This window comes from Microcebus murinus, chromosome 22 (assembly GCF_040939455.1).
Source record: "Microcebus murinus isolate Inina chromosome 22, M.murinus_Inina_mat1.0, whole genome shotgun sequence".
In the NCBI taxonomy this organism is placed as follows: domain Eukaryota; kingdom Metazoa; phylum Chordata; class Mammalia; order Primates; family Cheirogaleidae; genus Microcebus; species Microcebus murinus.
In genome coordinates, this window is record NC_134125.1 from 3,182,394 (window position 1) to 3,208,596 (window position 26,203).

At 41.2% G+C, this 26,203-nt stretch overlaps 1 long non-coding RNA gene across 2 annotated transcripts in view; it reads left to right on the forward strand.

The window, feature by feature from the left end:
• The window catches only part of LOC105882460 (uncharacterized), a 173,012-nt gene that overhangs the window by 63,293 nt on the left and 83,516 nt on the right, over positions 1 to 26,203 (forward strand). Inside the window, exon 4 of one of the 2 annotated variants that reach the window (XR_001159228.2) lies at positions 13,248 to 14,850. The exons of the other annotated variant lie outside the window; for it this stretch is intronic. This is a non-coding gene — a long non-coding RNA (uncharacterized LOC105882460). Of the gene's footprint in view, positions 1 to 13,247; positions 14,851 to 26,203 lie in introns of those variants that run through there. 2 annotated transcript variants of the gene reach the window in all.

Sequence of the window (26,203 nt, forward strand, 5' to 3'; positions counted from 1 at the left end):
ATATGATACATAAATAAATGCTCAATTTTTAAATAAAAAGTAAAAAGAAAAGAAAAGAAAAAAACATCATATATAGAGTTATTTATTAGAAATTTATGGATAACTGCTTGTGCAAAACCATTTTTATTGCATTAATGAGTAAGTATAGACTACGTCTTCAGCTAATGGTAGGCCCAGATAAACTTGGCCATCACAAGATAAAATCCAGCCCACCACACTGGAGCACCATTTTCTCTGTCGGCAACGTTATTAAGTGATGACTCTAGAAATGTTTTCAGTGACTAAGGCAGCTCTTGAGAGATAAAGTGGTCAGTTCTATCATTGGTTATTTACTTCTTAGAATTGGTGGTATGGAAGGTTAATAAACACTTAATATGCTAGCCCCAAGATTTCAAGTCTGTAGTTAAACTAAAACACAAGTCAGTGATTAGAAATCAGACTTGGATCCAATCTCCTCCATGATTGATCTTTATGTGAGTTAAAGTAAAGTTAGTTGCTGTTAATTGCTACAACAAATGAACTCAAAAGGTACAATAGTTAAAGCAAGATAGGAGTTTATTTCTCACTCATGCAAGTTCCAAAGCCACTGAGAAGTGAATAGCTTCCCCCCACACACACCAAGGGATGGTTCAGGGGCCAGGATTCTCCCATCTTCAGCTCCTCCATTTGTGACGTTTGGCTTCTGAGGCTGCAGTGCTCCTGGGCATCCGGCTGGTGGGAGGAGGCAGGTGCAGGAGGCCTTATCGGAGGTTTACAGAGGGTTAGGAAGGCGGTTCTGCTGTGTCTGCTCACCTGCCGTTGGCTGGAAATCAGTCACATGACCACAGACAGCTGCAAAGATGCTGAAAGTATTATAGAATATAAACCAGGAAGGGGGAAAAAATGGGTTTGGTGACTAGGGATCCAGTTTCTGCTTTGGTCTTTAATAATCCATGCAGAGCAGTTTCCAGTTTAATTAGGGAGAGTTTTTAAATTTTTAAGAAGCAAAATAATGAATAAAATTACCAACAGCCAGCCCTATGTCTCCTTGTGTAAAATGGTTTGGAACCAGAGTGGAAAGGTTTTATTCAACCATAATTTAAGGTATTGAGAGACCTTGTAACTATCAATGCCACAGATAGATGCCATTATAAAGTAAGAAATAACCACTATTTTATCCCAAGATGAGAGAAAATATATATGTGAAAGAAATATATTTATACATAAAATACATTTCTGTGATAAATCCCTGCTGCTTTTTTTTTCTCTATTCCATAGTTATGGAAATCAGTTTTCACATTAGGACACTTCCTTGGCCATAGCAACAAGAATCTGTGAGGAGAGCTACAGTCCTTGCAACTGGTACCACATTAGTGCTGGGTCAAGAAGAGTATGTTTTTATGTGCACGGCTAAGTAATAATATACTACAACTCCATGGCAATAAATGCTTATAATTTGGTAGATGTTGTGCCAAGAACTTCACCTGAAAAAAAAGAAAACACATTAATCTAAACAATTCAACAATATCAATATTGTTATTTTCCCCACTTACACAGGCACACGTGGATTTTAAATTCAGTATTTATTCATCCACCTGTTTATTAGGTATCGAGTATCTGCTGCATGCCAAACACTAAGAGGTGCTGAGGATACACTGTTAAGTAAATTATGCTTCTTGTCCTTGTGGAGTTTTCAGTGTGACAGAGGAGAGAGAAATTAGTGGTAGAGTCAAACAAACAAATACATCGTCAAAGCTGCATTAAGAAGGAAAAGTTAAAACGTTGAGAAAGCCCAAGAGCTTGAAACCTGATTGACATAATCTTATTGAGTCTGAGAGGACAGGGAATGCAACATACTGAAGGAAATGCAAATTTCATCTAAGACCTCACTGAGATCTTAACAGGGCAAAAGGGGAACAGCATTCCAGGCAAAGGGAATTGCATGCATGTGGGCTCTGAGGCTGAAGTAACACTGAAAGGGTGTCAAGACCCGGAAGGAATTATCCTCACCATTATTTTATAAATGAAAAATCCGAGGTCTAGAGACACTCAGCCACGTGCCTAAGATCCCACGGCTTGTGATCGGTAAAGCCAGGGTTTGAAACAAATTGTTTTCTGTTCAAATCCTTTGTTTACCTACCTCTAATGTATTAGGGCATTGGCCACCACATTTTGTGTTTAGGTAGTTTAATAATTAAGATCACTTTTGGCTTCAAAAAAGAGAAACACAACTACAACTGTTTAAGCAAATGTTGGGTTTGTCTTACTCATGTCACAGATGTGGTAAGACAAGGCTGGCTGCTTCTAACTTTTTGCTTGACCTTTTACCTTTTTTGCTCATGGATCCATGATAAAAACAGTTGCTTCGCTTACAAGCATTAGGGCCTTGTTCTTGGTAGGGGGGAAAAAAGAAAAGAAGGGGGAAAGTTTCATGAAATTGAATCTATTCCCTCTTTTGTCCTCAGAGAAACCATATTGTTTCTAGAAACCCACACAATAGGTTTAAATGTATAGCTGAAAAAGAGATGGAAAAATTGCAAAGTATTGTTTCCATGTTGCAAAATATCAGGACTTTGGAATAAGGAAGAATGTAGAATGACCTTTAGTGATAAGGGCATCTTACCAGAAGGATCAAGTTGCAACGGGATGTGGCAGGATTCTTCTTTGGGGGTACTTCTAAACCACTTACACCAGGTTCCACTCTCATAGGGTGTTATCGCTATTCAGAAGTTTGCAGGATGACACCAATGTAGATGTGGAAAGGACTGAGAGCTCAGAAAAAACTCCCCATAATTCATCACCTTTGGCACCCACCAACACGTTGAATGGCTATTATCGGATGACCCTCATATGTTTTCCCCTCTTTACTGTGTAGGTGTAGGTGCCTGATTCTAGACTAAGTTTCCTAGATTTCCCAGAGATTGGAGGGGGCAGAGGCAGGGAAAATCAGATAAAAGCAGGGAAGATTTTATCTTCCTCCCTCTCTCTGCCTCATGGGACATCTGTCACACTGTCCCAGCATGTCCTCCTACCTGTCTCCAGCTCCCCGAGGGAGGCTCGCGTTCATTCTCCCTTCTGAAGGCTGACTCCAGCCCTGTGTTCTAATAACACTGCATCTTCCCTCTGTCTCTCCAACTGAGGGGGTGCAGTGGCTTCCTCTTGTTGCTAACAGGGTCGATTGGATCCTCCCTGACCACTTTTCAAGGTCTGATACATTTTTCAAGATCTGTCAAAGTGGATGTCATTTTACAGCCCTCACTGGAGAGATGTTTCGACCATAACCTGCCCACAGGAACAATGCGATAACTGCTTGCTTCTACAACCGTTTGTGTGATTTGGAAACAGAGTTGTTTGATGTGTACATTCTTAACATGATGAATAGAATTTCAGAGATGACAGAAGAGAGAGGAATTGTGTAGCTATTTGAAAGCCTGTGCATGCATTTATTTCCCCAGACAGACAAGCCTCGTGTCCTCTGACTGACACATCTGCTGTACATGGGAGGCAGGACGAAGCATACAGAGAAGGAAAAAAGAGAGCAGTGAAGTGTTGATTCAAAAGGATAAGAAATGTAAAATAAAAGGATTTTGCATTCTAAAAGCCCACATAAGGCTTATAGGGCAAGGCCACTGGGGTGATTTTCTCAGTATTAACTGCCAGAAATTCTGCTTCAGGTTGCCCCTGAAAGGGACTTTTTGCTTAAAAGGCAGAACATACATTTCCAATCAAAAGGAAACCCTATATTCCTGTCTGCTTTTCAAATGAGATCCTCAAAATAGAAGCTGTTTGCCTGTGCTGTAGGTCTGAATAACACTTCAGCTGTGGTAATGCTGGTGAGTGTTTAATAATTGGCTCTCCAGAGGGAAAAACCACTGAGTTATAGTGTTTGCCAATTTTCCTGGTGTAAATACTCCCATACTGGCCAATTTCAGACTATGAACGTGATAGCACTGAGCACAGAGTTGGGGAGAGATACACAGTGGTCCAGCATTGTAGAGTATCACCATTTTTCGGATACTGTGGTTGCAGATCAGACAGAAGCAAACAACCTCAGTATCACAGATACTAGGAAAAGGCAACACAGTAATTAGGAGTATTCATTACTTTTGTTTTCAATGCATTTCATTGAATTGTGAGTCTCTATTCTTGTCAAGCATCTGATAGTTATCTCCTAGGTAGGTCGGTTACTAAAAGTTATCAAAGGGAAGAGCTTCTTCAGGCATATGCTTGGTCCAACTTGATGCTTGTGATATTGGTATTACATTTTTCATTTTTAATTAAACTTTGTTTCCGACTATATAGCTGTCTCCTTTGGTTCCATATCCATGTGGCATGCCCTCATGTCTTCCTAGGAATCCAAAGAATTTATTCTTTACCTCGTTTCTGTGGGTTTGCTGCTTTGAGTTACATCTTCACATCAGTTTTGAAAACCTCTGGAAAACTCTAGGCTCTCCGACCCCAGTGCCTGAAAACAGACCTGGGGAAATGTGCAACATGAAAGGTTTCACAGAATGTTTTCTCCTATGATGATGACTAGGAGATGGTCACAGCTACCTTCCCCCTTGAAAGGTTCTGAGTGTGCTGGAGGGTGTGAAATGCACCTGTTCAGTGAAAGGGGTAAGGCTCAGTGACAAGATGGGTCTCCATCATATTAAGGTGGCACCATAACATTCTTCTCTCTCCCAATCATGGCTCTTCATAGTACCTCAGTTAAACGTCCACAGTGAGGAGATTGTTGTTCAGCAACAAGACTGTGCTTTTATTTCCAATTTGACTACTTATTTGAAAGACTACAGGCCAGGCACGGTGGCTCACGCCTGTAATCCTAGCACTCTGCGAGGCTGAGGCGGGAGGATTGCTCGAAGTCAGGACTTCGAAACCAGCCTGAGCAAGAGCAAGACCCTGTCTCTACTATAAATAGAAAGAAATTAATTGGCCAACTAATATATATAGAAAAAAACTGGCTGGGCATGGTGGTGCATGCCTGTAGTCCCAGCTACTCGGGAGGCTGAGGCAGCAGGATTGCTTGAGTCCAGGAGTTTGAGGTTGCTGTGAGCTAGGCTGACGCCATGGCACTCACTGTAGCCTGGGCAACAAAGTGAGAAAGAAAGAAAGAGGGAGAGAGAGAGAGACAGAGAGACAGAAAGAAAGAAAGAAAGAAAGAAAGAAAGAAAGAAAGAAAGAAAGAAAGAAAGAAAGAAAGAAAGAAAGAAAGAAAGAAAGAAAGAAAGAAAGAAAGAAAGAAAGACTGGCTACAGATTGCATCTTCCTCAAGTTTTGGACCAAATGAGCTAATTTGTTTCTTTTTTTTTTTTTTTTTATTTATTTATTTTTTTTATTTTGGCATATTATGGGGGTACAGATTTTAAGGTTTCAATAAATGCCCATTCCCCCCCTCCCCCCAAAAGTCTGAGTCTCCATCATGACCATCCCCCAGATGGTGCACATCTCACTCACTATGTATGTATATACCCGCCCCCCTCCCCCCTCCCACCTGCCCAATACCCTATTACTGTAGCACCTATGTGTCTACTTAGGTGCTACTCAGTTAATACCAGTTTGCTGGAGAATATATCTGGTGCTTGTTTTTCCATTCTTGGGATACTTCACTTAGTAGTATGGGTTCCAGCTCTAACCAGGAAAATATAAGGTGTGCTATGTCACCATTGTTTCTTAGAGCTGAATAGTACTCCATGGTGTACATATACCACATTTTATTAATCCATTCTTGGATTGATGGGCACTTGGGCTGTTTCCACAGCCTTGCAATTATGAATTGTGCTGCTATAAACATTCGAGTGCAGGTGTCTTTTTTGTAGAGTGTCACTGGATCATTTGGGTAGATGCCCAGCAATGGGATTGCTGGATCAAATGGTAGATTCACTTGGATCGCTTTAAGGTATCTCCATATTGCTTTCCACAGAGGTTAATTTGTTTCTTGATCTTTGTTGTACACTGTGGCTGGAGACCAGAGGTCGTGCCCTTCCATTGTCAGAGGAGCAGAGTGCCGTGCTCGTGGTCTGCCAAACCTTCAGAGGGAGAACTGTGAACAGGTGGCATCCCCATGATCTCTGTATTTAGGAACTCAAAAAATCTGAACCCAACCCTTCCAAATTGGTTCATTCCAGTGTATCTTCATATTTCACTGAATTCTTGCCACTCCTCAGAATCGAGGCATTATAATGAGTCTGGCTGTCCCCAACTATCCCTGTGTTGGTGGCGTTCCTTGTTACTAAAAGGTTATAAAAAATAATCGGTGTAGTAAGACAGTGTAATTCTACCTCTAAATCACCCAGCTTGCAAAAACCCCAGATCCTATAGCATCTGCCATGTTAATCTGCTTGTGGAACAAACCCCCTGAACCCACAAGCTAAAAGCCCCAGGACATGCATTAGCACGCATTTAGTAACTCTTTAGCAGATCCTAGTCACCTCTTTTTACCCCTGGCTTTCTCCTTCTCACTCTCCCTCTTCCTCCTGCTACATTTGCAGGCTCACTGACAGTAGACGCTGAGAAGATTCAGTAGGAGTAAAATAAGACCTAAGAAACGTGCAGCTTCTCTTAGAAAGGCATCTGTTTTCTAAAGCAAATACACTGGCCTTTGAGTTACGCCAGGATAGTTTCTGTTGGCCCCTCCAGACGTATTTTTGTTAATCCTACTTCCTGCTCTGTGTCCTGGGAGACAGACACCTGCAGATTTCTTCCCCTTGTGTTCAGACCCTGGGATAAACTGCCCCCAGTCAGAGGGTGGGAGGAGATAGCTCAGAGTTTTTACTCTCTCGGGGCTGTTTCAGTAGTGTCGCCGCCTGCCGTTGCCTGTGTTCCTTCACACGGGGACACAGCTTGCCCGTGGAGGTGGCTCTGTCCAGGCCCTCCCCAGGTTCTAGTAACAGGTCTTTTCCATGTTCCCCTTGGGACCGGGGACCACAGGGACCGCTTCCCACTCGTCTTAGTCCACGGCACTTCACAATCTTTTCTTGGTTCCCACTACCCTGACAACACCCTTGCAATTATAAACTGTAAAGTGTCCCTTCACTAAAATGTCTTTAGTCAATCCTTTGCACGAATTGTTTCTTTCAGCAACCCTAACTGACACAGGTGATTTTATTTACATTAAAAAAAATAAGTCCCAATTATTTATTTCACCTTAGCAGGTGCCTGGTGGCCAGTTTTGTTGAATCTCAGACACAAATTCCAGCATGTGCCTTTAGCTTCTCTGGCTGTGAAGATGAAATGCAGCCATCTCAGCAAACGTGCACACCAAACTTAGGAGCATGCACCGCCCTGTAGCTGCCGTTTACGCAATGAGAGGAGAACAACACTGGAAGCTAACTAAAGCATTACCTGCCTCTGCCTGCATACTGCGATTAAAAACAAAACAAAATAAAGCAAAACAACAAAACAGGCTTCTGTCCCCCACCTCAGAGACTCACACACCTTTTGGAATAAGTTCGGAGGTTTTCTGATGTTGTCAAATGCAGTACTCACAATTCCAAATGTAAGGGGACCTATTGAGTACGGTGGATTTAATCAACATGTCTTGAGAACAACATTCATGCAGATGAGCAGGTCCCTTTGGAGGAATCCCTTCCAGAGAAGCTGATGAGTGAGCCCCTAGCTCTGTTCATCCCAGCAGCACCAGCAAACTGCTGAGGCCCCTGCAGGCAGCAGCTGGGTCAGCTGTTTAGGAAGAAGCAGTAAAACAATCACCTCTTGTTCCTGGACTTGTGTAATTAAAGAGGTATAGATCTGTTCCTGAATAAGGAGTAAAAGCTTCTCCAAAGAAGTGGTGGGAACACCTACTGTGCCCTCCAGCCCCGTGTCCAGGCAAGCTGAAGTTGTTTAGCTCCCGCACAATACCTGGTCTGCCAAATTCAACTTCGTCCTTGAAAGTCACACACACACACACACACACACACACACACACACACACACACAGATAATCACAGTCATTTTTTTTTTTTATTTTGGCGGTGTGCTTTGCTGAAATGTTGCTGAGTTTATATTGTACTTTTCGCTGCATCGTGGCAGGCTGCTTGCCACCCGACTTCTCTTTTCTTCCCCTCTCTCTTTCGTAGACTACTCTTGCTTCTCCTTGTGCAGAGGACGGGGTTGCACTCATGGGTGCTTTTAAACACCTGAGACTCTTCACGGCAGGAGCTCATGATCAGCGGCATTGCACTTCCCAAACCCTTCACAGTCGGACGAGGTTCCATGACTATTTCTGGCTAATGCATTTGGATCAGAGTATTCAACTTCTAGTCTAAGACCTTCCCAGACACTTTTTCCCTCTGCCACAGTGATTGGCACTGTTCGGGACCTTGGCTACTGGTTCAGCCCAGTTGCCGGAGAGTGGTGGCGACTGGGGCTCCCTGGCAACTCACAAGGGAGGAGGAGGGGAAGGAGGGAGCAGCAACAAAGCCCATATAACCCACAAAACCTAAATTATTCACTATCTGGAGCTTTACAGAAACAAAAAAGTTAACCGACTCTTTGTTTACAGCCTGCATTATTTAGTTTGTATAAGGAAAATAGGGTTTGTCTAATTTTGTCATAGTGTTTAATTATTTTTAGTAGTGAAATGCTTTGCCAAGATGCAATAGACCCTCCTCCAGAGTGTTTGACTTGTCCCATCCCCTTAAGAATCTCTGATCAAGAATCATTGGCTGGGCTGTGTATGGTGGCTCACGCCTGTAATCCTAGCACTCTGGGAGGCCGAGGCGGGCGGATTGCTTGAGGTCAGGAGTTTGAAACCAGCCTGAGCAAGAGCAAGACCCCATCTCTACTATAAATAGAAAAAAATTAATTGGCCAACTAAAATATATATATAGAAAAAACTAGCTGGGCATGGTAGCGCATGCCTATAGTCCCAGCTACTCGGGAGGCTGAGGCAGAAGGATCACTTGAGCCCAGGAGGTTGAGGTTGCTGTGAGCTAGGCTGACGCCACGGCACTCACTCTAGCCTGGGCGACAAAGCAAGACTCTGTCTCAATAAAAAAAAAAAAAAAAAAAAAAAAAAAAAAAAAAAAAAAAAAAAAAACAGAGTCGCTGGCTGAATCTTCAGGTAGGAGTCACTGCTCACATACCCATTTTACTAAGGAAATTGGTGTGGACAAGGTTTCAGGTCAATTTTTTATAGCCTAACCACCTAATTTCCCAGAAAATCAGTTGTTGTTTCTTCTAGATCCCTCACCCTTCTGTTTCTACATTGAATATAGTGCACGTCATATAATACCATAATTATCTCTGCCTTAAGCTGTCTTGCCAACAGGATGTAAGGTTGCTGAGGACAGGGATACTGTATTATTCTTCTCTCTTCTTTACCTGAAATAAGAACTAACTATAGTCAGTGTTTAGCAACACTTTTTGAATGAATGGGTGGATGCATACATGAAAAGCAGGAAGTAATTTCTCTGATTAAGTTGTTATTGCTCACTGTCCTCTTCATGCCAGATGGGCTGAGAATAGATAGCGCATAGCCTCTGACTCAGAGAGAACCGGGCCAACTCACTATAAAGACTACTGGATGAGAATAAATCATTGGCATCTTCTGCCTGGGATCCCATGGCTTTGGAGATGTGGGATTTAGGGACAGATTTTCACAGGATTCTTTTCTTCACTCTCTACAAATAACTGAGAAGACTTGAAGGATTTATAAATGTGTAGATTTGCCAAGGTCATAGTATGTAACATTTGCAGCACACCTTATGTAAGATTTGTAGATCATACTATGTAACATTTGGAGGTTATATTATGTAATATCTGTAGGTCATACTATGTAACGTTTGTAGGTTACACTATGTAACATTTGTAGTTTATACTATGTAACATTTGTAGGTTATACTGTGTAGCATTTGTAGGTTATACTATGTAACATTTGTAGGTTGTACTATGTAACATCTATAGATCATACTATGTAACATTTGTAGGTTAAACTATATGACATCTGTAGGTCATACTATTTAACATTTTTAGGTTATACTATGTAACATTTGTAGGTTATACTATGTAACATTTGCTATATAGGTTGGTCCATAGCCTGCTTCTCCCATCTACTTGCTTCTCCATGACTGTGTCCATGAAAAAATCCATTTTTCATTTCAAAAAAGAGAAATCTCACAAAAACAGAGATCCTCCATATGAAGAAAATAGTTAAGCCAGAGAAGCTATGGAGATTCAATATGCAGATAAACAGAAATCTGAAGCAGATAAGGTAAGGAGGAAAGCCCCCTATGTGTGAGAAATAGACTGGGAGGAGAGGAAAGAAACCACTGCAGAAAAGATAGCCTTGATAAGAACAGAGTTTTGTAACAGATAGATATTGGTTAGGAAAAAATCAGATCAGTAACCTGTTAACATTTAAAAAAATGTATTTGTTGCAGATCATGTAACACTGAGAGAAATATTTCTCACTTGAATCTAGTCTTGATTTAATGGCCTGGAAGTATTCTAAAAGCTAGTCTGGAACAGGTGTTGTTAGAGAAATTGGAGGCTTTAAATATTATCTTTAGAAGCTGTTTGATGCTATACCACAGACCTTGCCATAGAATCGCCCCAGTGTTCTCAATATCTTCTGTGCTTTGAATTTATTCTATGGAGGTAATAACCTTTGACTCAATAATTTAGATGTATAGCTTAAAATGTTCTTCAGCCTCTTACAAATTATGACTTTTCCAACGGCAAAGATGTCTAAAATGATTGCAAAATGTGGAATTCTTTGACACAGGGCACTTAAAGAAACTTGAGTGCACATTTCTCATCTTTATAAAACTGATTTGTGCACAGGATTTAGAGTTTCTAGGACAGTGTAGAAATAAGAAATTGCACTGGGCTTTCTCAAGGCTACACTAAGAGGGAAGAGAAATGTTGTTGTGTTTCTCAATTGAACTTTTATGGAGCCCCTTTAATAAAGATAGGTGAGCAGGAAGATGCAATGTTGTCTTTCCAGAAAATTGGCACAAAATCACAATATCCTTGTTCCTCAGCCAATTTTCAAGATCTCAGTTGTTGTCTAAATAATAACAAATGGCTTGATCATAAAAGGGTAAGAAAATTCATTTATTAATCTCACAAGCCAGGGGCTCAGTAGGAAATATATGGCATATGCATATTAAGATAATTTGAAGATAGATTGAAAAAGGCATGGTCTACCTGGTCTACTGAGATGTTGACAAATTGCAGAGAAAACCACACAGGATATTGCAGTTCCTTGTGGCTAATAGTGGTGTGAAGTCCTTACCACACCCAGGTCTCAGAGGGGGTGAGGACAGAGAGGGGAGGTTCACTGCTGTTATAAGGTTCTGATCAGTTTGTGGTAATCCAGCAGTGAGTGAAAGGATAAATACATGAATCTCACTCTCCTACCTCCTCCTTGTATCCTGAAGGTACTTGCAAGACAGTTGTTGCAAATAACAGGTTAAGTTTGTTGATGCAGTCTTCATGGGGGAAGCTCTCACACGTACACTCAGATTTTCATTGGTATCCGGGTATCTTGAGAGATTATTGCTATTTCTCTGCCCTGGGGCATTACCCCTGGACTTTTGAACACTTTCTGCAGTTCCAGTGTCTGAGACCCAAGAGTGTCAGAGTAGACCTGTCCTGCCCACATTTAGCCACATTTAAAATCCAGACCATGGGAGCGATAGGTCAAAGATAAACCAAGACTACCTAAACAACCTTTTTAGTAATCCCTCCTGAACTCCCCCTACCTATCTTCCCATCACCAGGAGCAGGAAGAGGTGCCTGAGTCACAGCGGGACTGGCATGGTGAAATCATTGTTGTTTAGCACCGAGGGTCAAGGTGTGGAGCTTCTTGTGTGTCCCGAGGGTGTCAGGGGGGTTTAAGGAAGGCCCCGGTGGCTCCTTTTGTGCCCATGGGGTATGATCCTTTGGCATCTGGCACCACGGTAACCCGTGTAATGGACATTAAATGCAAACCCAGTCTTATGCCCTGGAGATTTGGGCCAGAAAGTCAAAATGGCAACTCTATTTTCAAAGAGTATTGGTTTAGAAATGATTCCAAGGTGAGTTCCCTCTTTAAATATGTAACTCTTGAATAATTTTCTGTGCTCAGAACAAAGACAACCTCTGCCCCTCATTTGTTATCTTCTGGAATGCAAATGAGTCATGTTTTTCCTTCAGCCCAATTAATTTAGCTGGGAGCATTTATATTTTAATTGAAGTGGCAGTTTTCATAAATATTCATCAATCACAAATAAGTTTCCAGGGTCAGCAGGGCATGTGCCAGGAAGGAATAACATGGATGTTTTCCCTTCCCTGGAGCAAGTTCACACTCATGAATGCATAAGTAGCCCTCCCTACTTATTTAAATTCCACAAGAATTTACTGAGGGCCAAGAGGTGTGAGCTGAGTGGGTAGGACTGGGAAATGCATAAGTGGGTGTACCATGGCTCTATATCCACAAGGTTTTGTGTGTCTACCCATCTATATGTGGTCTGTCTTCGCCTACACTCATACCTTTATTTTTTATGGACACTCAAGTATAATACAGTTTTATTTTAAGAAAAAGTATAATCATAAAAATATGTACTTAGTAATAAGATGTCAGAGAGAGGAAAAGCAAAGGGCTGAGGGAGAGAGATGGGCTTTGGAAGTTTGCACGACACAGTGCCAACTGTGTTCTCCTGTGGGTGGGACAATTGTGACTATCTTCTAATTCACCTATGTGTCTCCTCTCCTCTCCTCTCCTCTCCTCTCCTCTCCTCTCCTCTCCTCTCCTCTCCTCTCCTCTCCTCTCCTCTCCTCTCCTCTCCTCTCCTCTCCTCTCCTCTCCTCTCCTCTCCTCTCCTCTCCTCTCCTCTCCTCTCCTCTCCTCTCCTCTCCTCTCCTCTCCTCTCCTCTCCATGCTGTAGAAACCCATGTCCTTAAACTATCAATGGCTACTGTACAAATGTTTGATTCTCTCTCTTTCTCCACATCCTCTGTAAGTGGGCTGTGGTTTTTCCTACCTCTTCTTCTCTCTGGGACACAGGGGTTGGACACTGGAACACTGCCAGTCGTCCTGGCAGAGGGGAAAGAGAACATGGCAAAACACGCGCTAACCCTCTACCGCTTCTTTGAGGAAGTGGCACATGTTGTTCGTGCTCTCGTTACATTGCCCAAAGCAAGTCATGAGCTCACTCGCTGCTGAGTTCAGATGGACAAGTGTTTATGATCCTCTCACAGGTAGCAGCCATGCAAGGAGGGATAGAAAATATACATGAAAGCTGCACTATCATTGATATATGACTTGTCTATTCTTTTTTAAGAAACATGACGTTCTTGTGCATTAAGAGAAAATCCGGTGAAAATTAACGTCAGACACAGGACTTAGTACAAGCCTCGTAGCTCCTCGGAGCAGGAGACTATTCCAGATTCGCACTACTGATCCCAGTGTCCAGCGCAGCGCTTGGTGTGGAATAGAGAAATAAAGCTTTGTTAAAAGAAAGACAAAATGGATGTTGATGAAAACGGCAAAGACAAACTCAGATTTATCCTACTGGAAGGAATTCTGCACACACAGTTTTAAATAAAACTCGCTCTATTCTGGGATGAATAATCTAAGTTGATGGCTTTATTTTTTGCAAGAGCCATTATAGGACATGGAAGGGAATTTCTTTTTTCTTTTTTTTTTTTTCTCTTCTCCTTGACTATTCTATAGAATCAGCTGCCAGTTTAACCACCTCTGGGGACCTTTGTAGACAGTCAAAGAGGAGAGAGAAATGAAGGTAACACCTGTTGGTCTCTATGGCCTGTCCATTCCTGCCCTTTGGCAGGAACACAGGCGAGGATTAGGGCTTGGTCTCTCCTGGGCTCATTCCTGGCCTCACTCAAGGGTCCACACTGGCGTCATCCCCATCTTCTTTCTTCATCCCAAATGATATTCCACAGTCCCCCAAATGGGAAAATCAAGCAGCATAAACTAGCAACAACTGATTAGGAGGGACTTGGTGCTTGGTGAGAACTCACCATCCTATTGTTTGTAATCAAGGGAAGCTGAGCTTTGCCTTTGATCTGGAAGGAAACTGAAGGGAGGAAATAGACCCAGAGAGTACTTTAGAGAGAAACCTGAATTTAATTGATGTCACTAGCTTGAAAGGTGCAGCGAAGTGGTAAAACAGGAAAGGGATTTCTGAATAGTCTGGGTTCAGATTGTCTCTGGATGGACACGAATATAAAATCAACATTGTTTGCTGATAAATTCTAGCCTCTTAATTTGTTCCAGTGGTTGGTAAACATCCCTACACTGAGATAACAACAGAACTACCAGGACGGACAATGAAGTCATTTAAATTTAAAGGAAGATTAACTATGGAGAGTTTAAATTTAGCCAATGGAGCAAAGTTAGTTATATAGAAAAAAAGTTAAGAATTGTGGGTATACAGTATTATGCTAATGAACAATGCCTACATATAGTCAGCTTTAATAAACAGATAAGGATCTTTAGGTCTAGGATATTATGTCTTGTGAGATGTTAGCATGTTCTTTTATGTCTGTTGAACATCACTCCAATAGTATTGCTGAAACTATTATTGTTTTGTTTTTTCAAATTAGTGAAGGTTCACTTTTGCTAAATTTATACATAAGACACTAAGGTGGCTAATAATTGAAGTCAGAATTAATCACACTGCATTTCCCCAAATACTTTTCCCTACTGGTTAAATAATGATGGACTATTATTTAAAGACATAGCAAGAGAAGAATAAAGAAGACTATGAGAGCTGAGAAAAATAACAGAAAAATAATGTGAAACTGCGCACAAGGTAATGAAATGACTCCCACATCCTTGAGTCTTCAATAAGGCCATTTGAAACCATGATGTGCTTTGTATCAGTTAGCTGCTGCCATGATAATGCTGTATAACAAACAACCCCAAGGCTCAGTAACTTTAAATAATAATCATTTATTATTATTCATAATAATTGAATATTATTGTTCAATGTATTATTATTTGTAGTCACGAGCCTATGTGTCAACTGAGCAGTTATGCTGATCTTGACTGCAGTTAGCTTAGTATGTTTTTTTTTTTTTTTCAGCTTAGTGTTTTGTTTTTCTTTCTAGTTTTGCCGGGGGCTTTCTCACGTGCCTATCAGCTCGGTGTCAGCTGGCTGTGGGCTAATTTGGGATGAATATAGTTGGGAATACTTGATATTCTCCATATGGTCTCTCATCCTGAGCAGGCTGGTCATGGTCAAGGCTTAATCTCACCATCGAGACAGAGGTTCAGGAAGGAAAACAGACGGTGTGCAAGGCCTTGTGAAGCTAGAATCAGACAGGGCACATTGGCAGGGCCACCACCTTTACTAGGAAAAGTCATAAGGCCAGACTGATTTAAGGGTTGAAGAGGTTGGGAAATATTCCTGTGTTGAGTGCCACCAGGAGGGAGGAATGCTACTTCCTCCTCCCTTTGGGCTGCCTTCTGGCTTTCACTAGGTAGAGAATGGGGAATGCAGATACAGGTGCTTCTGGTTGGAAGTTGGCAGAAGCAATGTGAGTGCTATGTGGTTGTGATGCTGACTATGTCGGCTGTATCCACTGTTCTATCCACCTGAAGATCTGCTGTGCTTCCCCTGCTGGGTCTACTTCCAACTGACCTTAGGCTTCAGCTTAGACGTAAATTTCTAAGAAAGTCTTCCCTAACCCCTGACATCCTGATTTATGCCCTTGCAACAATGTCCCAGGATTGCTGGTACCTCCCCCGATGACATTCATCACTCACTTGTTGAACTGCCTGCTCTTTGATTGCATTCCCCACCCAGATGTAAGGTGAGTGAACACTGGGATTTTGCCAGTGTTGTTAACCATTGAGACCCACAGTGCTGGACATAGCACATATTCACTATATAGTTGATGGATTCTGAACAGACCTCAACCGTATCTTTGAACACAAATTTAAACCTGGTTTTATGACAAGGCCTGAGTTAAATTTCCCACCAGACCCTGAACAAATAGTCCACTTTTTTTGCAGAGCAACAAGGCATTAGACACAACGTGAATTTTGTAAAGAGCATCCTCTGTCGTCTGTCAGGTTCAAAAATCACCTTTCAGGACAAGCAAAAAGTGTAGAGCAGGCAAGGAAATGAAGCCATGATAAGATAGAGCTTTTCAGCTGAATAATTGGATTTCTAAACACATGCATATTTTATGTCTCCTTGTATTAAATCATTCATGGGAAATATGTTGCTGTTAAATAAAATAGTATATGACAACAATCAGGAGAAACATAATGATTTTCTCTTTCACACTTGGTTAGGTAAAAAGTTTACCATAATGTGCTGCCACAAATAAGTGATTGCTATTATTAGGAACAAGAGCATGTGAGTGCTTGGTGAACACTGTTGCATTGGAATAATCCTGATGCACAACCCAGGGTTGAATCAGATTCTACAGATCAGCCTCAGACACTGACCCGAACAGGTGATTACAGGTACCATTGGCAAGTGCCCTAACCCTGATTTAGTCAAAAGTGCTATGGAGGAGTTTAGGAAGCTCTCAAGCAAGACATTTCTCTCCTTCAACTAGGTGGTGGCCCAGTTTGCTTTCTGATTTTACCGTCTACTGTGGTGCATACAGGTACCCTATCCATGCCCCGAAGCATCACCCAGGGGCAAACTCAAACACATTCCTGGATCGGGCAGTTGATCTCAGTGTAGGGTCAGTTCTCAAGCCCAGTCAATTGTCTCTATGTCAGAATATGGATTAAGATGAAAGAAGATGTTCTTAATTGAAAGAGCCGTCAGAAATCTAGATATGAGATCTATCAATTTTTAAATTATGACGTATCTTGATCACTCCTTGTTCCCAGTGGGCCTCTTGAATTCCAGCTGCCACTCAAGCTACTATCCCAGTCTCTTCTGGCCAGTTTTATGTTTCTAATTGGCTAAGCTATTGTCTTAGTTTGGGCTGCTGTAAAAAAATTACCATAGATCATGTGGCTTATAAGCACCAGAAATTTATTTCACACAGTTCTGGAGGCTGTAAGTTCAAAATCAGGGTACCAGCGTGGCAGGTTCTGATGACAGTCCTCTTAACAGATTGCACACTGCTGACTTCACTTTGGATCCTCAGGTGGTGGAAAGAGAGCTAGCGAGGTCTCTCACCTCTTCTTCTGAGGGATCTAATCTCAGCTATGGGGGCTCCACGATCATGACCTAGTTACCTCCAAATACCATCACTTTGGGATTAGGATTTCAACATCTGAATGGATCCATATGAATGTGGGATCATCTTCCCCTGGAGCATTAGTGGGATACGTGGGCCAGTGCAGTCAGACAGGGAGCTGAGTTTGGGTTTTGTTGTTGCTATGGTGACCATAGGTGGGGCACATGCTTCGAATTCATCTAACAATGATGCCGCGTGCTTATGGCAACCAGTTCATCCTCAGCGTTTGTGATCCATCTTCACATTTTTTTCCCTAAAATTTAAAAATTAGGAAAATGTAGATTAGAACATAGAAACGAAAATTAAAATGATAAAAATCCTACATCCCAAAGGGAAGTTTATTAATGACAGGTGGATTTTTTTCATGTACTAGTGAATCTGTAAGTAAATTGTTCTCTAGGATTTTTTATAACATACTAATGCTGCCTTCATCTTCCTTAATATATATTAATTAAAATAGCATTTCCAACATAATGTGATGCACACAAAAAGGTATAGTTTTAGGCAAAATGTAACATGAGGAAATAAAAAGAAAAAAACAGCTGACATTTCTCTGGTACTACTGATGAGTACCAGGCCTGAGTCTATATGACAGATATATGAGCGTTTTTGTCCCCTGAAATTCACATATCGAAATATTAACCCCTAAGGCAATGCTATTAGGAAGTGGGAGGTAATTAGGGCATGGAGGCAGAACCATCATGAATGGGATTAATATCCTTATAAAACAGATCCCAAGAGCCGCCTCCCCCTTCCACCATATGAGGACACAGTGAGAAGACCCCACCTATGACTGAGGAACTGAGCCTTCACCAGGCACTGAATCTGCCAGGTTTCTAACCTTGGACTTCCCAGCCTCCAGGACTGTGAGCAATAAATTTCTGTTGTTTATAAGCTGCCCAACATTTGGCATTTTGATACAGCTTAAATAGACTGAGACATATATTTTTGCAGCGTGACCTACAGCAGGGCTTGCTGGTCCTTCTCCACCTGAAAGAAACCTTATCCAGATTTAAAACTCGTAAGTCGCTGCAGCATTATTCTTCTCTAACTCAGTTTCTCAAGCCACTGTACAGTATTTCACAGGCCAGCCCAAGACATTTTGAATATGCCTTCCTATATGAAAGCAATAATCAATTGATCCCATGGATATCCGTATCCTCTAGCCCTGGGAAATGTGTGACAATTTGAAATGGTCTTGCTGTTCTTGCAACTCCTGAGGCAGCCACAGATGTCCACTTGCTGGTTAGCTGATGGCATGGGCTCGGCAGACCAGACTTAGGAGACTTAAATAATGCTTAAGTAATGAAGACTTCAGAGCTACTATTCCTCCTCCCAGAGAAATTACTTTATTGCATACATAAAACCCTTTCTCCTGGAAATGAGGAAAGCAGGTGGCTGCAATTTATATCAATTAAATTGTGACCTCATTTTTGCAATTTACACTTTTTCTTCCTTAATGATAGCTTTTTAACAAAAACTGCTGATGCGTACGCGTTTATATGCCTGGGTGTTTCTGTGTCCATCATCCTTTTTGCACTACTTTGAAAAGTTTTAATAAGAAACATAAGCACTATCTACTGGAACCATAATGAACAAAGAACTAATGCATTTCCTTTTACTTAAAAAAATGTAAATCCAAGTAGAGCATTTGTGGAAATTATGAGTAAGGACATTACAGTTTTATACAATTTTTGTCTGTCAAGTCCTGAGTTATCACTGCAGTTAGAGTCCTCCTTTCTCATAAAAGGAGATGAAATTCAGAAAGTAAGTACAGCGAGGGGAAGTTAGATGGTAGCTAATGCAGGAAGTGAATGCAAAACTTGGATGAGTTGATAAAACTATGTAATTGTAAACAATGGTGAGAGTTTATTATTTTTAAACACTTTATTTTTTTTTTAGTAGCTTTAGGTTCATAGAAAAATTGAGAGGAAGGCACATGACTTTTTCTTATAGACTTCCCAACCCCCACACATGCAAAGACTCCCCCGTTATCAATGTCTCCCACCAGAGCGGTGCATTTGTTAGAGTCAGTGAACCCACTGACACATCATTACCGCCCTGCGTCCTCTCTTGGTGTGGCACACTCTGTGGGTCTGAGGAATCTATAATGTCATCCATGCACCACCATGGTGTCACACAGAGTCATTTCACTGCCCTAAAGGTGCTCTGTGCTCCGCCTCTTCATCCCTCCCCCCATACTCCCAGCAACCACTGATATTTTTCCTGTCTTCACTTTTTTTTTTTTTGCCTTCTTCAGTATGTCATAGAATTGAAATAATGCAATGTGTAACCTTTCCACACTGGCTTCTTTAACTTCAAGTGCTTCTAGACAGACCATAGCAGTGTTTTATTTTAATCCATTCACTGACTAAATGGGAGCTCGATGGATTCCAAATATTGGCGATATCATGAACAAAGCTGCTATAAAACATCCACGTGCCGGTTTTTGTCTAGACATGCTTGAGACTCCTTTGGATAAGTGCCAAGGAGCAAGGCGTCTGGATCATGTGGTAAGAATGTATGTAGTTTTATAAGAAGCCCCCAGACTGTCTTTTACAGTGGCTGTGTCGTTTTGCATTCCCACCAGGAATAAATGAGAGTTTTTGTTGCTCCACATCCTGACTGGCATTTGGCATTGTCAATGTTCCTGATTTTGGCCATTCTAATAGGTGTGCAGTAGTATCTTTTTGGTGTTTTAATTTGCATTCACCTGATGACATATGACATGGAGCATCTTTTCTTTTGCTTATCTGTCATCTGTCCATCTTCTTTGGTAAGATGCCTGTTACAGTCTGTGGTCCATGTTCTAACTGAGTAGAATTTTTTCCCCTAGTAATCTAATTTTCCATTATTTTCTTTTATCATATTTTTTCTTCTTTAATTTTTTTAATGCACCTAAGTGTCCTTGGTAATAAGGGATTTGAAAACGTCATTGGAACAAGAGGAGGGTGAAATTAGCAGCTTTATTTGCAGTTTGGTAGTCATCAGTGAATCATGCCTTCCCTCTCAGCATGTAACACTTCATTTTTCACTTAACAGTTTTGCCCCATTTTAATTTTAAGATAGGTACATTAACCCACAGAGACCTGACCATTATCACCACTGCTGTCAACACTATCATTTCCTTTTCTCTTATTTCTAACAGCTGTCCTGGCTAAATCTCATCAGAAAAACAAAAATCATCAGAAACACAAAAGCAGCATGAACTCCAGCAATAATACACTTCCTGAAAGCATTTTAACATATTAATACACACCCCACACACATATATATATACACACATGCATATGTATATACACACATACGTATGTGCATATATAAAATTGATATAAGTATATGCTATATATACACATATGTTACATATACTCAGTATATAAATGCATGCAAGTGTATTTTCTGTACTTTTTTTTCTTTGGATGTTTAAAGACCAATGTTCATCTGCTCGTACAACAGATATTTACTGGGGGCTCTCTGTAAGCTGGCCACCTTGCCAGACTGCATGATGTGTTAGAGAAAAAGCAAAAACCCATTCCTAGTGCCACTTACAGTGATTTAGTGCAAGTGGTTATGGGGAAGCTGGGGGGGGGACGTGACGGGGATGATGAGGGCTGTTCAGATGGAAAGAAGGGGTGGTATTGCCAATGGTAGTGATCAATGATAGTGACAGATAGTGATGGGATCATGAAAATAACGATGATGCCATTCATGGGGAAGGTCGTTCAGCTAATAGAATAGTTTTTCTCCTCTCCCCATCACACAGGACAAGTGTCCGGTCTGCCTAGAGGGGCCAGGCGTGGCCACAGCCTGACTTTGGCCAGTGGGATATAGGCAGAGGCAGCAGAGTGAGACTTAAAAGGTCCCTCAGATATCTGACAGACTCTGATGCTCCTGTGCTCCACCAGAGACCTGGGATGTGGGGTGTGTGGGCCCCAGCTTAGTAGGTTTCTCAGCCCCTTCTAAGTGCATGAGTATTTTGCATGTTCTTGTGGTCGGAGAGCCACAGCCCACATTTCTTCAGGCCTTGTATTCTCACAACCTGCCCTTCTCCACCCACATGGAGACTGGAGAGAAAAATCCAGAAAGTGTCCTTTTCCGACATTTCTCCAGCTCGTCAAGAGCCTTTGATGATGTGGCATTTGCTTACGATCTTGTGGGATATTCCATGTATCAGGGGTTATTAACCGAGAGTGCACATTAACCAATGACAAACATTTATTTTACGCCTCCTGCGTGCCACAGACAGAGGACATGGCAGTCAATCGGCAGATGAGTGTCTTGTCCCCAGAGTCCTTTTGTTCTACAGGAGAAGCATTTTCAAAACCCCAATGCTGTCTACAGACTTTCTGTTTCAGTGAGTATAAAAATAGATCCTTGCTCTGAAAAGAAAAAAAAAAAAATGACAACAGCAACCAAGCTCCTCATCACATTTTGATGTGCAGAAAACTGCTAACCTTAAAGGTTTGAGCAGCAGGTTTGCTTAATGACAATGACGACCATGACAAAGATGTACTTTTGTGCCTTGCTAACAAACAAAACAAAACAAAATTGCATATGCATGGAAACATGTTGTCCCCATGTATTGATTCCTTATTTTCAGATTATGTTCATCTGCTAAAAATGAAAGTTGCAGAGTTTAGTATGAAATGGTGAGTGACAAGGTTCACACTTGTAAGGACAGTCTAATAATAGTTTCCTCCTGCTTGGATGTTTGGTGGTTTGGTCCAGTGTTTGTTACCTGATGCCTAGAAAACTGTCCGGCACAGAGTAAAGTAGTTAATACATATGAACGAGTGAATTAAGTTCAAAAATAGAACCCATTCTTTGATTAATTGTTCATGCAGCAAGTATGTGTTGAGCAGAGAGGCAGACTTCATTAACTGTGCACAAATATGCAGTCCCCTCTCCTGAGAACAGGAGGTGGCTTTTATTTGGACCTTGATGTTAGGAGCAACCTTTTGAATATTTGAGCCAATGAAAAGGGGAGCATTTATTTGCTTGCGCTTGCCTCTGCCTCTCTCCTGTTCCCTGCACCGTGAGTCAAACAGTCTATCTCAAGATTGACCCTTTGTCATCCCGAGTTTCCGGGTATCCGTGGTGGCAGAGTCCCCTAACCCCATTTGTTCATATTGATCATTCAACATAATTGAAAATATTCTTTTGTTATTACCAGCCACTGAGGTTTTGATTTTCTAGCATATCCTGGTCTACGCTGACGGATACAAAGCTCCACTCTCTTAAAAATACTGTATTGGATGCAGGAAACACCCACTGAGCAGAACAGCCTCCACACTCAAGGTGCAAAACCCTAGTAAAGACTCTAGTAGAGGCAGGCGAGATGGGCACTTGGCAGGTGATGGAGATGCTACCTCCTGGCAGGTGTCGAGTAAGATAAGATAATCATTATCCTGAATTTGATGTTTGTCATTCTCAGGAGGTCTTTTCATCTTGTGTTTTGGGTGCTCCTGGTTATGAAAGCCTAAACCACCTCAAATTAGGAGTATCCACAAGTGAGAGATTGCAACTGTACACTTATATTTATCAGATTTAGTGGCCATTAATATTTAATAGGGAGACCCAATCTATTTCATTGCATTTTACATTAGTTGTTCTAATAAATCTTTTCCTCCCAGTAGCACTGACAAATTTAATAGACTTTATAAATAATTGGTCAATATCAAATGTGTCATAAATTCACTCTGACTTTGGAAAGAGTCCCAGTTGCTATTTTGGGGTTGTGTTCTTGCAAACGTTCCATAATTCACAATTAAGCCTGGTTTAAAATGTAACAGGTATTTGATTGTGTCAGATGACAAGTTTTGTTTGAATGCCAAAAGAATTCAATTCCTTATAATTACAAATTATAACAATGCTAATTGCAGTGAACTCTAACTTAGTGCCAGAACATTGCTAAGAACACCCTTAATGAAAGGTACCCAACGTAGGGGGGGAAAATCCAAGTTTAGTGAAACAACTGAAAAGTAAATTGCTTAATTTGATAAAAAAAAAAAAAAAAGACCCACCAAATTTCAGTTTGAGTTTTATGACCATTGGTGGTGTATGCCTTAAGATAATAATGTTTTGGTCAAAAATTTAAGTTTTCGTTACATATCCATGTAGGTAAAGCAGAAACAGGAGAGTTTGTGTTAATACTTTACGCTTCTGGGTGTGACCTTGGGATAAATGGGTTGTCTTGAATTCTAGTTCTGTCCTTCGAATCTCAAGGATTGCTCTAGCCACCTGCCAGGCAGGGAGTAGTGGTTAGTGTATTTTAAACTCTGAGGTAGGTCGCACTGAACCTTCATTAGGAAGGGTTGAACTTCCTTAAAGATAAGTAAGGATATCTTAAAAGTATTGGGGCTTCTTATTGTCAAAAAACTCCACTTATTTAAGCCTTAGAGAATATAAAATCACTTTCTTTGGGAAACATTTGATAGTAAAGTTAGTATCTCTCTCTAGAACACAGAATGCTGACTGTTAGAATATCACATTTACGGAAACACTGTTATTTAGTAATTGAAAGTTACAGAGTCACATACAGAAAATACTTCAATGTGCTGCTGAACCAAATAACACTAAATCTTTATACTACTTTTCATGAGTAGACACTTTTGGATATTCTACTCAATTAATTCTTTAGACCCTAGAAATGTATCCTTTCTAAAAACATAACATTGAGGCCGGGCGCAGTGGCTCACGCCTGTAATCCTAGCCCTCTGGGAGGCCGAGGTGGGCCGATCGTTTGAGCTCAGGAGTTTGAGACCATCCTGAGCAAGAGCGAGACCCCGTCTCTACTAAAAAAAAATAGAAAGAAATTAATTGGCCAACTAAAAACATATAGAAAAAAAAATTAGCCGGGGATGGTGGCGCATGCCTGTAGTCCCAGCTACTCGGGAGGCTGAGGTGGGAGGATTCCTTGAGCCCAGGAGTTTGATGTTGCTGTGATCCACAGCACTCTAGCCGGGGCAATAAGAGTGAGACTCTGTCTACCAAAAAATAAAAAAATAAAAAAAATAACAGTGATACTGCCACTCAATAGTAGTCAGTGTTTCAATGAGTTCCCTTTTAACCAGGCTACATTCTTACACTTGAAGGCTGCTCGGGTCAATATTTCATTTATTTTGAAGGAGCTGGCATTACCCTTAGAGACATTAGTCACTCTCTCTCTAATTAAAGTGGAGCACATGAGGTATATTGATGCTTGAGTAACGGATGTTATAGAGTTCAATGAAATAAATGTGGAACAGCACTTGTCATCTCCGCCGTGGGCCGAGGGTTATTGTGAGCTGTGCTTGTGGGCAGGTGCCTGGCAGATGTTTCTAAATTTGGGAACCTCAAGGTCGGCGTGGCTGAGCCGGTACCTGCCCCCCTACCCCCAGTGTGTGACATTCTCACTGCAAGACCACAGCATCGGAGAGCTGAGCCCTCTGCCACTCTGACTGCTGGTTCACCTAAGAGCATCCTGTGCTCTTGGCTCACCTGTGCGCTGCTTTCCCTCTGACCTCTCTGATGGGGAGAAGGAGATATTTCTTTCTTATGTGAGGTCAGCCCTGCCTCAGGATGGATAAGGAAGCTTCTCTTCAAGGGAAGATAAGGCAGGCAACAGCCCCAGGTTCTGTGAGTTCTCCTGGGTTTGTGCATTTGCGTGTAATTATAACTGTGGATTATCCTGGGCTGAACAAGGATGCCGTATGTCCAGATTCATCCCACTCCATGGGGACCCTTTCCTTTTACTGACATCTGTCATAATCCACACACACAGTTTTCCATCAGAACTTACAGAGTGGGGACCACCGTAGGTCTTCGGAAGTCAAAGGCTTATTCAAGGAGACATGCCAACACAGGATAAGAGAAACTGTGGCTTGTTGAGTGTTTACATTTTACAAATCGATACTTTCAACGTGTATGAAAATATTGAACCATGAGTGTGCCAGTCTCAACATAAGGGCCATATCCATGGCAATGTGAATTCACAACACAATGCAGATTTTGCCGTTGGGCAATGAGACCCAAGTTTTCAGTATTTGTTATGGTGAGAAAGTGTCACTCAGAGACAAAGCCGAAAGCCTTCCTTCTGGGCGCTTTTGGTTGTACAGACCATGTGAAATGTCCATCCAGGCATCTGAACTTCACCTGCCCATCTCGTGAAAGGACCTGCTCAACACTTCATCAGTGACTGAGACTGGATTTCATGTCTGATGCTGCCCCATATGACCCTGGGCAAGTTAAATTCAACAAGTCTCAATTTTCTTATCTGTAATGTGGGACTAATGAAAGTATCTAATTTGTAGGATAGTTGGGTGGGTCAGTTATATGTAAAGTAGTTAGCACTAAGTTCTGGGTTGAACTTAGATATTGTTCAGTTAGTGGTGATTACAATTGTTATTAATAAAATAATATAAAATTATGCAAATATTAATATTATTATTAAAGATTTGTTTCATTTCTTCAAACTTGCTGGGAATTTCTGAATATCAGAATTGTTTTCGAATCAAAGATGCTAGCACCTTACTCTTCCCGGATACGGGTTTTAGTGCCTACTTCTAATATGGGCTTATGGAATTTTTTAAAAAAGTAGTTTATAGTCCATATTATGCTTTAAAAAGTTTTAGTTGAATCAACAACATACTTGTACTTATCTAGTTAAAATTCATACAAACTTTTATATTATTTCCCAACACTGAGCTAAATGAGCAGTTTAGACTATTGCAGGATTGAAAAGCAAATGTTCAGATCATAATCAGAAACATAATGTTAGCACATATATGTTTTTAAACAGCTTCATTGAAATACGATTCACATACTGTATAATTCACAATTCAGTGTTTGTAAATGTATTCACAGAGCAGTGTAGCCATCACGTCAGTCATCTTTGGGCATTTTCATCACTCCAAAAGGAAACTCTGCACCCACTAAGGAGTCACTTCCCATGAACCCTCCCTGTCAGGTTCTGGAAACCACTAAGCCGCTTTCTGTCTCTGGATTTGCTTATCCTGGACTTTTCATATGGATAGAGTCGTATGATATGTGATGTGATAGTCACAGTCATGGCACCCAAAGATGC